The 12249-nt window shown below is 35.3% G+C and overlaps 1 protein-coding gene across 2 annotated transcripts in view; it reads right to left on the bottom strand.

The window, feature by feature from the left end:
* Window positions 1-7695: 7695 nt before the first annotated feature.
* LOC118189504 (RNA-binding protein 4.1-like) overlaps window positions 7696-12249 on the bottom strand; it is a 66276-nt gene continuing 61722 nt past the window's right edge. For both annotated transcript variants that reach the window (XR_004758283.2, XM_035360125.2), the window contains one exon: window positions 7696-7900. The gene's annotated coding sequence lies outside the window, so the exon portion shown is untranslated. The remainder of the gene's footprint in view (window positions 7901-12249) is intronic.

A 12249-nucleotide genomic window follows, 5' to 3' on the forward strand; every position in this document is an offset into this window, starting at 1 on the left:
AATGGTTTCATTGCCCATACTTTCTTGTCGACTGATGAAGCATGTTTCACTTTTAATGAGGCATTCAATCACCACAACAGCCAGCCACGAGGTCAATCCACAGGCAAACCAGCCGCAGAAACATCAGGAACGCTGGTCTGTAAATGTGTGGGCCAACATGCTCAGGGATCTCCTGCTTCGACCATATATGTTGCCTGAAAGGCTCTTGGAACAATCTTACTGGATATTTCTCCGTAATATCTTAACCGAGTTCACCTTCAGGGCAATACAAGGCCTTTATGATGGGGCTCCGGCGCATTTCTGAGCTCCTGTACATGATTGCCTGGATATGGCATATCCCAGGTGCTGGATCAGACGTGGGGTCCGGTTCTATGGCGCCACGATCACCAGATCTCACACCGTTGAATTTTTTACTATAGGGCAAACTCAAGGAACTGGTGTTTCGAGACGTAGTGTCTACATAAATGGATCTAGTTGCTTGTGTGCATACTGCTTGTACTTCGGTGGACATCACGCTGCTGCGACGTGTGCACTCATCCATTACATGGAATGCTCAAGCCTGCGTCGATATATACGGTGGACCCTTTTAGCATCTGCCTTTATAAATACTGCTGTTGATGTGTCAAATAAAGTGTATTTTCTTTCCACTGGCTGTGACGTATTTTTCTTATAAAGGTACAGTTATAAAGGCATTTTTCATGTTCTTCCAATGAGGAATCTGTCTGTGCAGAGTTTGGGTCCTATTTATGGGATACCCTGCATTTTTACATAGAAAATTGTTTAGCATATAAACTCATTTGCAAAAAAATCGAAGCACCATGAAGGAAGTGGTTGTTTTTGATGAAATTGAATGTGTATAGCTTATACACAGATAATAAAATGATTAAAAAATCAAGGTCATAGTACCTGTTCACGACTCACAATCACCCATTGAGTGTTCAAATTAGTAGTTGGTCAAACCAACCCTGGCGCCAATGCATGCTTGAATTCGTCGATGCAAGGAGTGGTAGAGGTTCCTAAAGCCATCCTGCGACACATTCTTCCAGGCATTCATCAGTTGTCGCTCCATATTTGCGATATTTTGTGGTGCCCGAATCTGGCGGCCTACCATGTCCCAGACATGCTCGAAAGGTGAAAGTTCTGTTGACCTTGCTGGCCCAGGAAGAGTATCAACCGCACGGAAACACTCAAGAGATATGCGAGCGGTATGTGGCCTGGCATTATCTTGCTGGAAAATGGCTCCAGGATGACGCGCAATGGAGGGTAATACAACCGGCCGCAGGATGGTATCAACATACCGTTGAGCTATTAACGATGTACGAAGGAAGACTAAAGATGACCTGCTGTCATAAGAAATAGCGCCTTGCACCATCACACCAGGGGTTATGGCTGTATGTCTTTGTAAACAAAGGCTAATTGGGGCCGCTGGCCCTGTCCTCTTCAGATACGAACATCGTGGCCATCTGCTTCAAGAGTGAAGCGGGATTCATCGCTGAACACTATACGATGCCAGTCTGATGGCAGCCACGATGATCGGCTGTGCCACCACTCCAAACGAATCCGCTGATGTTGTAGGGTCAAAGGCAAACGCCTTAAAGGCCTCTGTGAGCGTAACCTCTCCTCAGACAAGCGCCGTGAGATGGTGGACGGTACCACGGGAGGTATAGACTTGGCTGTAGTGCGTTGAATAGTCGGCAATGATACCGTTGGGGCTGTTCGGGCCTGTCGAACTATTATCCTATTTTGCCTCGCATTTGTAATCCTTGGCCTTCATTTCGTCAGCAGTTTCCTTGTAGCAACCACTGCTGCCACCATTTTTGCACAGCAGTGTCTGTAGGCTGCAGATGGCGGCCTATTGCTGGGTATGACCACACAGCTTTACGCAATCCTACAATGCGACCACGTTCGAAGTCGTTTAGCTGTCTGTAAGATCTTCGATATCGTCCTAATGGCATCTTTAGTTGCTTTTTTACGAAATTACAATGGCAGCAACATAAAAATTTTCCGCCTCTGTTACTAGTTTTTGTGCTTTGCGAATTGCGCATAAGAAATGCGTGCTATGATAGCAATTCCTGTTTATTTGCCTTGAAACTTTGACCATTTGCATGTTCGATCAAGATGTTTTTGCATACCAAATTTTTTCACAATCGCAAAAATCGTTCTTGGTGCTTCGATTTTTTTTGCAAAAGAGTGCATATATTGCCATACAGTAAACATTATTTTAAAAAATGCATGTTCATAGAAGAATTTGAAATAGTTTCTAGAAAAGTAAAATCCTGGCTAGTATTACTAGCAGTTTATCATTAGGCACTGGCTGTTATTCAAGTAAATTAGGACTGTAGTGCAAATAATGGCTATTTTTTTAATTTGCATCTTTAATATCATTGAAAACATGTCTGTATACTTAAATAAATATGGTACTTTCTGATTATCTGTCCAACCCTAAAAAAGAACTCTCCAGGCAACACATAACATCGTGAAAAGGTATTTATGCAGTAACCCAGTTATGTGCATGTATGCATCACACGAGTGCAGCTTTTGGCTTTTCAAAATCAGCAGTCATTTTTCTTGTTAGTACCAACTGATTAGTGTTTGATGAATAGGCACATTTTTTACTCAAGGAACTGTGATGTTTCCTGGCTAATGATAAAGAAAGGGTTACATTTCTTGAGGAATATGGCATTTTCTGAAAAGTAGAGAATGCATAGGATTTAATTGAATTTTACAGCCATAAACAATCGAATCTGTATCCTGATACAGTAAATTTTTCAATTATCTGATTTTTTAAGGGAAAATGGATTAATATGAACATAGAAAGCAACAGCAGGTGCAATGGCAAGTCTGTGCAATTCTTGCAGGTTTTTTTTAAGTGAAAATAGATTGCTGTGTACATGAAGAAGCAGCAATGTATGCAGTGGAAATTTGTGCATGATGCCAAGCTTCTGCAATTTCAGTGTTTTTTGGAGCTAAAACCGGTCACTACGTACATGGTAAGTGTAGCAGGGGGAAAAATGGCAAATTTTGGTTATGTTTCTTGCATTTTTGATTTTGTTAATTGGTTGCTATTTTATGTAATTCTTAGTGTGTTGCCATTTCTATAAATAGCTAATATATTTCTAGAAATAGCTCTTCTGCATCTTAGGTTGGCCAATGGTTGCTGGCTTTTTAAGAAGGTTGGCCAAATAATCAGAAAGTAGAATATTCACAAATTCAAATAAAATCTAAATACTCTGTTAGCACCCTTAGAACTATCCGAGTTTACACGGATTTCTTATACCTATGAAGAGAAAACTTCAACAAAAATAAGTAAATTAACATAGAGTGAGTGAAAATTCATCTCAGATATTTATACGATGCTACAGAATTGTCAGCCCTCTCCCCAAAAATACTTTTTTGCATTACTGCTTTTCTGCATTACTGGATCCCCCAAAATACTTTTTTGCACTGTTAAAATTACTTGCTTTAAATTATTTACTCTGTACCATCAGTAACAGTATATAATTATTGAATTTATAAATATTATTATAATGTATCAACACTTATTATTTTAATTATTAGCTACTTCTGTTTAGACAAAAAATGATGCGTATAATCAATTAGAATGAATTTTTTTTCAGCATTCATCTAAAGGTGATGTTTTATGTACTCTAACGCTATTCTAAAGACACGTTTGTGTTGGCAAAATTCTGAGCTTGAGGAACACATGTGAATTTGATGGCTCCATTAATGTAAACTGAACGGCTGCTTTGGAAGGAATGGAAATTTGACCAAGCTTGTGTAACTACAAGACCTGAAAAACTTTGAACATGTCAGATGAAAGGTTTGACCTGTGAAAGGACTTCCAAGTTACCCAGAGGATTTTGTTGATATTGCATCTTGATATGGCACAAGATCCAACATAAGATTTTAAATGTTACAAAAATATTAAAATATCTTATTTTATAGGAAGAAAAACAAAGATTCTCTTTGTTATTTGTAATTTCCTGTTAAAAGTCAAAAGAAATGTGTAAATTTAGCCTTTCAGTATCACTGATGCTTATATTTTAAAACATAAATTTACTATGTCATAATTAATGATATTTAAAGTATATAATTATTTAGTTATATGAAGGATGTGACTTTTATCTTATACATTATATTTAAAACAACAAAAAGATGTTATATATGAATTTAGATATTTAATTCAAATGATTTTGATTTAAAATATTTCTACATTTAATTGAATACAACAGTAGCAATATCTAAATTATATTCATTAGCCTTTCTTAAATATTCTCATTCAGCTTTTAATCTTTAAATTCTACTTATTGTTACTCTAGAAATCCATTCCTTTGTTTCCACCCAAATTCCTCTCTATTTCACTAAATAACCTCAAACTGCATATTTGCAATGAAACTTATTAAACTTTAGTCATAATTATCCAATGTTTCATAAGGTTTTTAAGTCAATATTCTAATATATTTTGATGGCTAGCAATTCCAGCTTTCAAAATTTAAAAATATCTTTATGTCAATTTGGATAATTTCTGACTTTCATTGCTGGCTTCACATTAAATATATTTAACCGTTTGGCCTCTAAATAAATGCAAACATATTTATGATTGCATTTTACAAGGGGTGATCAAATGAAAAGGTACGAAATGACACGGTGGGTACAAATGTAGACTTTATTCAAAATATACACCATAGGCCTAAGCACAACGATCCCACTGATGAACAAGTCACAGGAATCCTTGTTCCCAGAATTCCTATGGTCGTGACGAGACCCAGTCCTTCACAGCATCCTTGAGTACTTCGTCCGAGTCGAAGCGCTTCCATTTCAGGTGTTTCTTCAGTGGACCAAACACATGGAAATCACAGGGTGACATGTCTGGACTGTAGGGCGGATGATCCAATGTCTCTCACTTGAACTTGGCCAGTTCCACATGTGTGACTCTGGAGACGTGTGAACGCGTGTTATCAGAGTTAATGGTTTTTCTGTGCTCGAGGAATTCCACGTGTAGCGGACCTTGAACATTGTAAAAGACGGTGAACAACACCTTGCCTGCTGACGGCACGGCTTTTAATTTTTAGGGGAAGGTGACGACGCATGCTTCCACTGCATACCGTCCCGCTTTGTCTCTGGCTTGTAGTGATGGTACCAGGTCTCATCACTTGTGATGATCTGCTCCATGAAAGCGGGGTCTTCCTGATACTGAAACAGATGTTGCAATGCTAGCCTCATATGCAGTTCCTTTTGCTGGTCGGTGAGCTTCTTTGGAATCCAAGCGGCACACACCTTCCGATATCGCAACCTGTTGTGAACAAGTGTCCACACGGTTCCATAGCTGACATCCACCTTTTGCGCCAACATTCGCAATGTGACATGCCGATAACTTCTCGCTAGGTCGTCCACCCTGTCGACGAGATCGCTCGTGGTGACAGTGTTCGCCTGGCCTGGTCTCAGGTCATCACCCACACTCTCAAAGCCTGCACGAAACCGGGCACTCTATTTTCTGACAGACTTATCAGAGACACATTTCTCCCCGTAAACTGTCACCATCCGGCGATGAATAGCTGCCGGTTTCTCACCTTCCGCTGTCTGAAATCGGATAACACCTCGCTACTCCTCAGTTGTCGAATTTTGCAACGTGAGCACCATCCTGTCCTCATAAGGACTGCCGCATCGTTTGGACGCCGCTTTTGATAAGATCCTCTGCTCTCTCGTGCGCCCGTGCATGCTCCGATCCTAGACTCCAATCGCATCCCGAGATGTCTCGCTACATTCTCCCACGGTGGATTATGCAAATATTTAACTGTTACATTTTTACGTCGTTTCGTACCTTTTCATTTGATCACCTCTTGTAAATTAAGCTGTCTATCGATTAAAAAAAATTACAATACATGATTTTTTTTATTTAGATAGAATATGGAGATGATATATCAGGAAAATATGTAAAAATATCAAATATTTGAAAGTTGTTAACGAAGAACTGTGGTTCTATATTGCTTTATATTGCATTCAGTTTGTAAAATTTCAAAATTTAAAAGAAATTTTTATTCTAATACCTGCTTTAGTCATTTCCCTAAAAGTGTGATCATGCTGCAGGTAAAATAGAAATATACCTTGACTCTATTGTAATTTGCAAGAAATAGTATCATGGTGATTTGCCATAAAAAGTGTGGTGATCATGAATTATCACGAAAATAATGTTTATTGCAGGTGTTAATGCAACAAAAATCAGTGTAACATCAATAAGCATCTAATAATAAAATCAGACATTTCTAAAGCATAACTGAAATATCTAATGGTGAAAAAAAAGTTCATGTGTTACATGGCAATTTTCAGAAAACTATTGTTGGTGGCACATGCTCATGTCTGAATAGCATTAAGGAAAGGGGCAATTGGAGCAATGGCATGAAGAACTGCTGTTTCAGCTGAATTTATACTGAAGGAATATTTAGAAACATTGGGGCAGAATTAAATGTTTGAATAATGATATTGTTTTCTTGTTCTTACAGCAATGTTGCACCCACAAGTTTCTGTAGAAAAAACTGCAATAATATCAAGATTCATCTGTCTTTTCTTCACTGAGGACTATGTTGTCATTACTGGAAAACATGCAAGGTGTATCACTTGCATTAAAATGATAAAATATTTATATACGCCTTGAATCTGCTGTGTTTTGGCACCCTCCAAGGGGGGAAAAAATATTGCTAAATTGCATTTCCCTGAAATATAACTTACAAATTCACTAATTTTCGATTTAAAAAACTTGTTCATACTTTACTGCATATTTAAAATTTGAATGTTATTAGATGTAAAATAGATCTTGCTTTCAAAGTCTGAAGAAGACATAGCATTGTTCACATTAATTACAACTTCTGTATGATCCCCAGTATTACACCACACAGGATAAATTAGATATTATCCCAATTTATTCTACATACTTATGTACACATTTTAAGCTAGGATTTCTATGATGTGCACAGAAATGTTCGCATGGAGCTCCAATATATCCAACATTTTAAGCAATGGGGTTTTTATTAGTGTGAATAATCATATGCTCATATAGATATCATTTGCATACAAATAATTTCTTATAAATATCATTCATATGTGTAAACAAACATATCTAACAGTAATTTTCCATGCAAATGATTAAGTGGATTCTCACTTTTGTGCCCAAACTTGTGTCTCTTTATATCACTTCTCAATGTAAATGATTTGTTGCAAATATGACATTTATGACATTTCTCACCCAAATTGATAAGCAGATTTGTTTCTGTACACACACACACACACACACACACACACACAAAAAAAAAAAAAAAAAAAAAAAAAAAAAAAAAAAAAGGAATATATCATGGATGGCTGTGAATGTGCTGTTAAACATTTGCCTAAACATATTGTGTTCAAGGATTTAGACTGGAGGAATGTACTTATGTAATGTCCTCATCTTTTAACAGCTACAGTATGACAAGGTACTGCACTGTCATCCATAAATATGAAATCAGAGGCAAAAATGCCATGGGATCTCAATTTCACATATGGAAAATAATGGACACACAAGCCAGTTACAATAATATTTTCAGGTTAATATAATGTGCCACTCTCATGTCAGATTAGTTGTCATACATAATCGTTGCTTCAAAAATACTTCGACAGCAACTTAGGTGCATTTTGAGTTTGAAATCACACAACAGTTACACTATAAAAACTAAAAATATTTATTAAAAAAACTGGTATCGATGACAATACAATTTCAACACTCGAAACAATCACATTTAACATACAAAAATGAAGAACATGGAATTTTTAAATAAATACAAAATGACTGGATTATTACATGAGCTCATATCATCTGGTATTTTCCTCTATGAGAGATGTTCTTTCATATGTCCTTCGACAACTCTTAGTACTAAGAAAAATAAATAAATGAAATAAATATTATGAAATATTTCACAAGAAAGAAACGTATGCCAAAAGACATTATTTTACACTGCAACTTGAGAAATGATTCATACAGCAATGGCTATTTCTTTTTTAAATATCAGTAACCAAAGACTTGGGTAACCTTTTAATTAACATTATCTTTGGCGATGATTCAGACTTCAGATGACAGTGCTGAAAAGTGTTGAGTTGTTGATAAAGAGAAATTTTAACAGAGCTTGCTTAAACTGTGAATAACTGACTTGTTATTCAGATATGCCAAGGACCAGTGTCAGAGCTGGTGCGACTACAATGAATGGCAGAATTTAGAACCTGCTGAGATTGCACTGGGTGACAAATTGCCTAGCGCTGATTCTGGATAAGCCTTGAACATGTGCAGAAAATATGCAGGAATATAATAAATAATTAAACTAATATAATTCTGGCTTAATTTCATCAGCATGTGAGAGAAAATAGACAAAATTTAGCAGAACAACAAGCCATTATTTGCCAGTCTCACGATACGCTGCTAATGATATATTACAGTTATTCGCTAAGCATTACAATGTGAGCCACAAATTGGAAGGTTTTCAGATATATATATATATATATTGTAGAAAGCTCGCCTAAAAGTTACCAAGAGCTGCTGCTCCAAAAGGTTAAAGACGTTTTCAAAAATTAATACACATGAAAAGCAAATCATTAGACATGTAAAACATAAATACAATAAAATTAAATAACAGTAAAAGTTAAAAAGTAAGCGGAAAATGGTAAATTAGCCCAATTCGACATCCAAACAGGCTTTTCAAGGGAAATTTCAATTATTTGAACGTCGAATCAAGCTAACCCCATTACGCGTTTCGCCGAAACAGACAATTGAAACTTTTTCGCTAAAAAATTTTTTGACAAAGTGTCTTGGAAATTTTAATAGTCTCAATTCTCTGTTCCAATTTCCCGACACGTCCGCTCAGAAAGACACATTAAGGTGTTAAAATATGTAAATCAAAATCAAACTTTCTAAATCTAGTCTAAAATTAAAATCAAAACGAAAATAAATAGCGATGAGCTATTAGTCCTAAAAATACAAATATATTCGGGCTGGGCCTGCAAGCTTAAAGATTAACAATTTAATTTTTAAAAACTGTAGATTTTATGAAACTGTAAGAAAACTTGTAGTTAATAATCAATATAAAATAAAATTGAGAAAAGAACATCTCAGTGGGTCTTGCTAAGACCAAGAAAAAGTTGTAACAAAAGAAACAAAAAACTGACCTTCGGCGATGTAAAGCTGTCCCTCTGGAAACATGCAGAAAAATGGCTGCTAAATTCAAGCGTCTTATTTTTGGATGACGTAGGTAGGGGGGAGCGAAGAGTTGTGGGCGTTTAGCCAATGCGAAGTGATTTTCGTTATCTGTAACTCGTCTCCTATTATCGGAGGGGGCCGGAAACCTCGGGAACCGTGTGTAGAAGAGCTCAAAAAATGGCGCTTGGCTTGTAGAAGGATGGAAAAAATTTTTTCGAAGTGAAAATGGCAAATTCAGCTAAAACTATAAAAACTTAGCCATTAAAGCATGAGAAAAAGGAAAAAACAGTAATTTGTTAAAAAAGTCGTAATTCTTCAAGCTAGCGGGCGATCAACCTACTATGAAAATGAAAAAAGCCCGATTTGTTAATAAAAGCAGTAAAATTGGCCACTAAAAAAATTTAAATTTAAAAATATGTACATAATAGTATTTAAGATGAAAGTGCCCAAATTTTTTAGGAGGAAAGAGAATGAATAAACAAGAATTTTCTGTACATTTTTACAATAGATTCTCTGAATTAGTCATCCTTCTTAAACCGTCCGAAGCTTTAGGTATAAAAAATCATTATCTAACTCAAAAAATCTATAATTAGGTAAGGTTAATGCCAGCTTTGGTCAGGGAATTTTTAATTATTTTATGTGGTATTTGGTTACTTTTTAAAATTGTTACGAAGTATAGTATTTCTTCTTGTAAGTGATCCGCAGTATTGCAAATTCTTTTCATTCTAAGTAGCTGTGAATAAATTGTGTTGATTATTACTCTTTTGGAAATATTTGATTTCCAGTTAGTGAGTTTAAGCGTGGAAAAATTAAATTCTCTCCTTTTATCGTAAACTTTAATAAAACGGTAATCAATAATATGTAAATCAAGGTAGACTATATCATGCTGTTCTGTATTGGTTTTATTAAGTTTTAAGCAAGCAGGGTAGATATTAGCGTTTTCTATTTTGTTGTAGTTATTAAATGCTATGACATCATCAATATATCTATAGATGTGTTGGAAAAAGAGACTTTCTTCCGTTCTGAGTGAACGTACATAGGTTAGTTCTTTAGTGAACAGGAATAATTCACAAACTGAAGTTGAAAAATTCCCGCCCATAGGTATTCCCTGAACTTGTTTATAGATGTAATTGTCAAACTGAATAAAATTATTGAAGAGAACGCTGGTAAGGAATAGCTGCCATTTTTCGTTGCTGAGAATGGTAGAAATTTGTGGAAATAAATCTGGAAGAGCAAGTAAACTTGTAAAAATTTCTTCGAGTGGTAGAGATGTATAAAGGTTTTCAAAGTCGTAGCATTGGATATGTTCTATTTGAAGGGAATTCAGAGTTTTAATAACTTGTTCATTACTAGAGATCATCCAGTTGCAATGCAAACCTTTAAAATCATAGTTATTGATAAGTTCACGAATCATACGAAGTTTTTGCGCAAAGAGATAATCTATTTCTTTGAGATAACTTTTAGTACTATTAGCTATGAATCTGAATTTAATTGGAGACTTATGAAATTTCGGTAAGGCATAGAGATTTGCAAACCTGTTGTTATATTTCTGGGGTTGTATTTTAAGTCTTTTATGTAGTGCTTTAAATTTATTTAGAAGAATCTGAGTACTGGAAGTTATTTTTTGGTAAGTGCAATTGTTATTTAACTCTTTATGCAGAAGGTTGTAGTAGAAGTGTTGTCAAATAATACTAAAATTGTTGCTTGCTTTGTCAATCTTCGTGATGATAAAGTTATGTTGCAATTTTTGAATGAGATCCTCCAGGCGTTTTTTATTGTGTAAAGAGTTGAAATTAGGCGCCTTGAAAAGCAAACATTGAAATTCTTTTATAAGTGCAGCTTTCCATTCAAGAAAAGTTGTAGTGGGTAAATTGGATCTTGTACTAGCAATAATAATAAATTTATCTAGATCATTATTGAATTGTTTGAGGCAGACGTGTCTATTAATACTGAAAGTAGGACGAAACTTGGTGCCAAGTTGCATAAGGTTACGTAATTCAGTATTTTCTATAATATTAAGATCTCCTGTGACTATATGTTGGTGGAAAGGATCGACATATTTTTTGTAGACAGGCATTTGGCAGTAACAAGTGCTATTATCTTTTATAACGTGGTGGTTTATAACTAGTTGACCCAAGGTTTTTTCAAATTTAAAACAGGGTTGAATCTGGACAGGTTGGTTAGGAAGCAAGTGCTGATATTTTTTGAAAATGCTAGGAATTTTGAACTTATCGTAAGAAGGGTGTTTGAACTGAATAGTACAAAAAAGTTTTTTGCGAAAGAAATTACTGTTTTTTAGTTTAAAATTGCAGAAGTCTAAAATAAGATCCTTGACTATTTTGGAGCATTGAGACGGTTGATTTACTGTTTTAATCAGATTCCATAAGGTAGTATTCTTAAAGGTATGAAGAAGTTTTATGGCATTTTTAACGAAGTCTTGATGTCCAAGGTAGGAATTAAGATTATGAATAATTAATTTCAGATCTTGTGACGAAAAAATTTTTTTGTTTTTAGCATCACCTCCTCTAGTTCCTCTGTTAGTAGTAGTGCTAAAAAATCTGAATTGTCCATATATAGAAATCTCGTGCTGCCTATTAGTGGTATTACTGAGATATACATTCAGTCCGTAAGGATAAAGTGACTTATTTTGAAGTATGTAAATCGACTCCTTAAACAGTCGAAGTTTGGTGTTAGGAACAATATCAAGCACGTTAATTTCTATGTGATCAAAATTATGTTGATAATTATATATAAAGTGATATTTTCAAATTAATAGAATTTGTAAAGAACTGGTAATAAATGAAGATGTTACAACAAAAGCTTCTCATTGCAATGAAAAAGCCTCAATCGTCAATCAGTTTAAACTATGAAATCTGTAATCTAGTTCAAAATCCATAAAAAAACGCTTGTGAATTCTGAAGAAACTGGCTTCCAAAAGGGTGTGGCATGGGCAATTCGATTAGTGACATAGAAAACGTATTATGTAACGTTTTTATCATCTTAACTGAATTGTTGACCACAATAATAAGCACACT

Source organism: Stegodyphus dumicola, chromosome 11 (assembly GCF_044657685.1).
Source record: "Stegodyphus dumicola isolate Sdum_Otavi_A_Nest chromosome 11, ASM4465768v1".
Taxonomy (NCBI): domain Eukaryota; kingdom Metazoa; phylum Arthropoda; class Arachnida; order Araneae; family Eresidae; genus Stegodyphus; species Stegodyphus dumicola.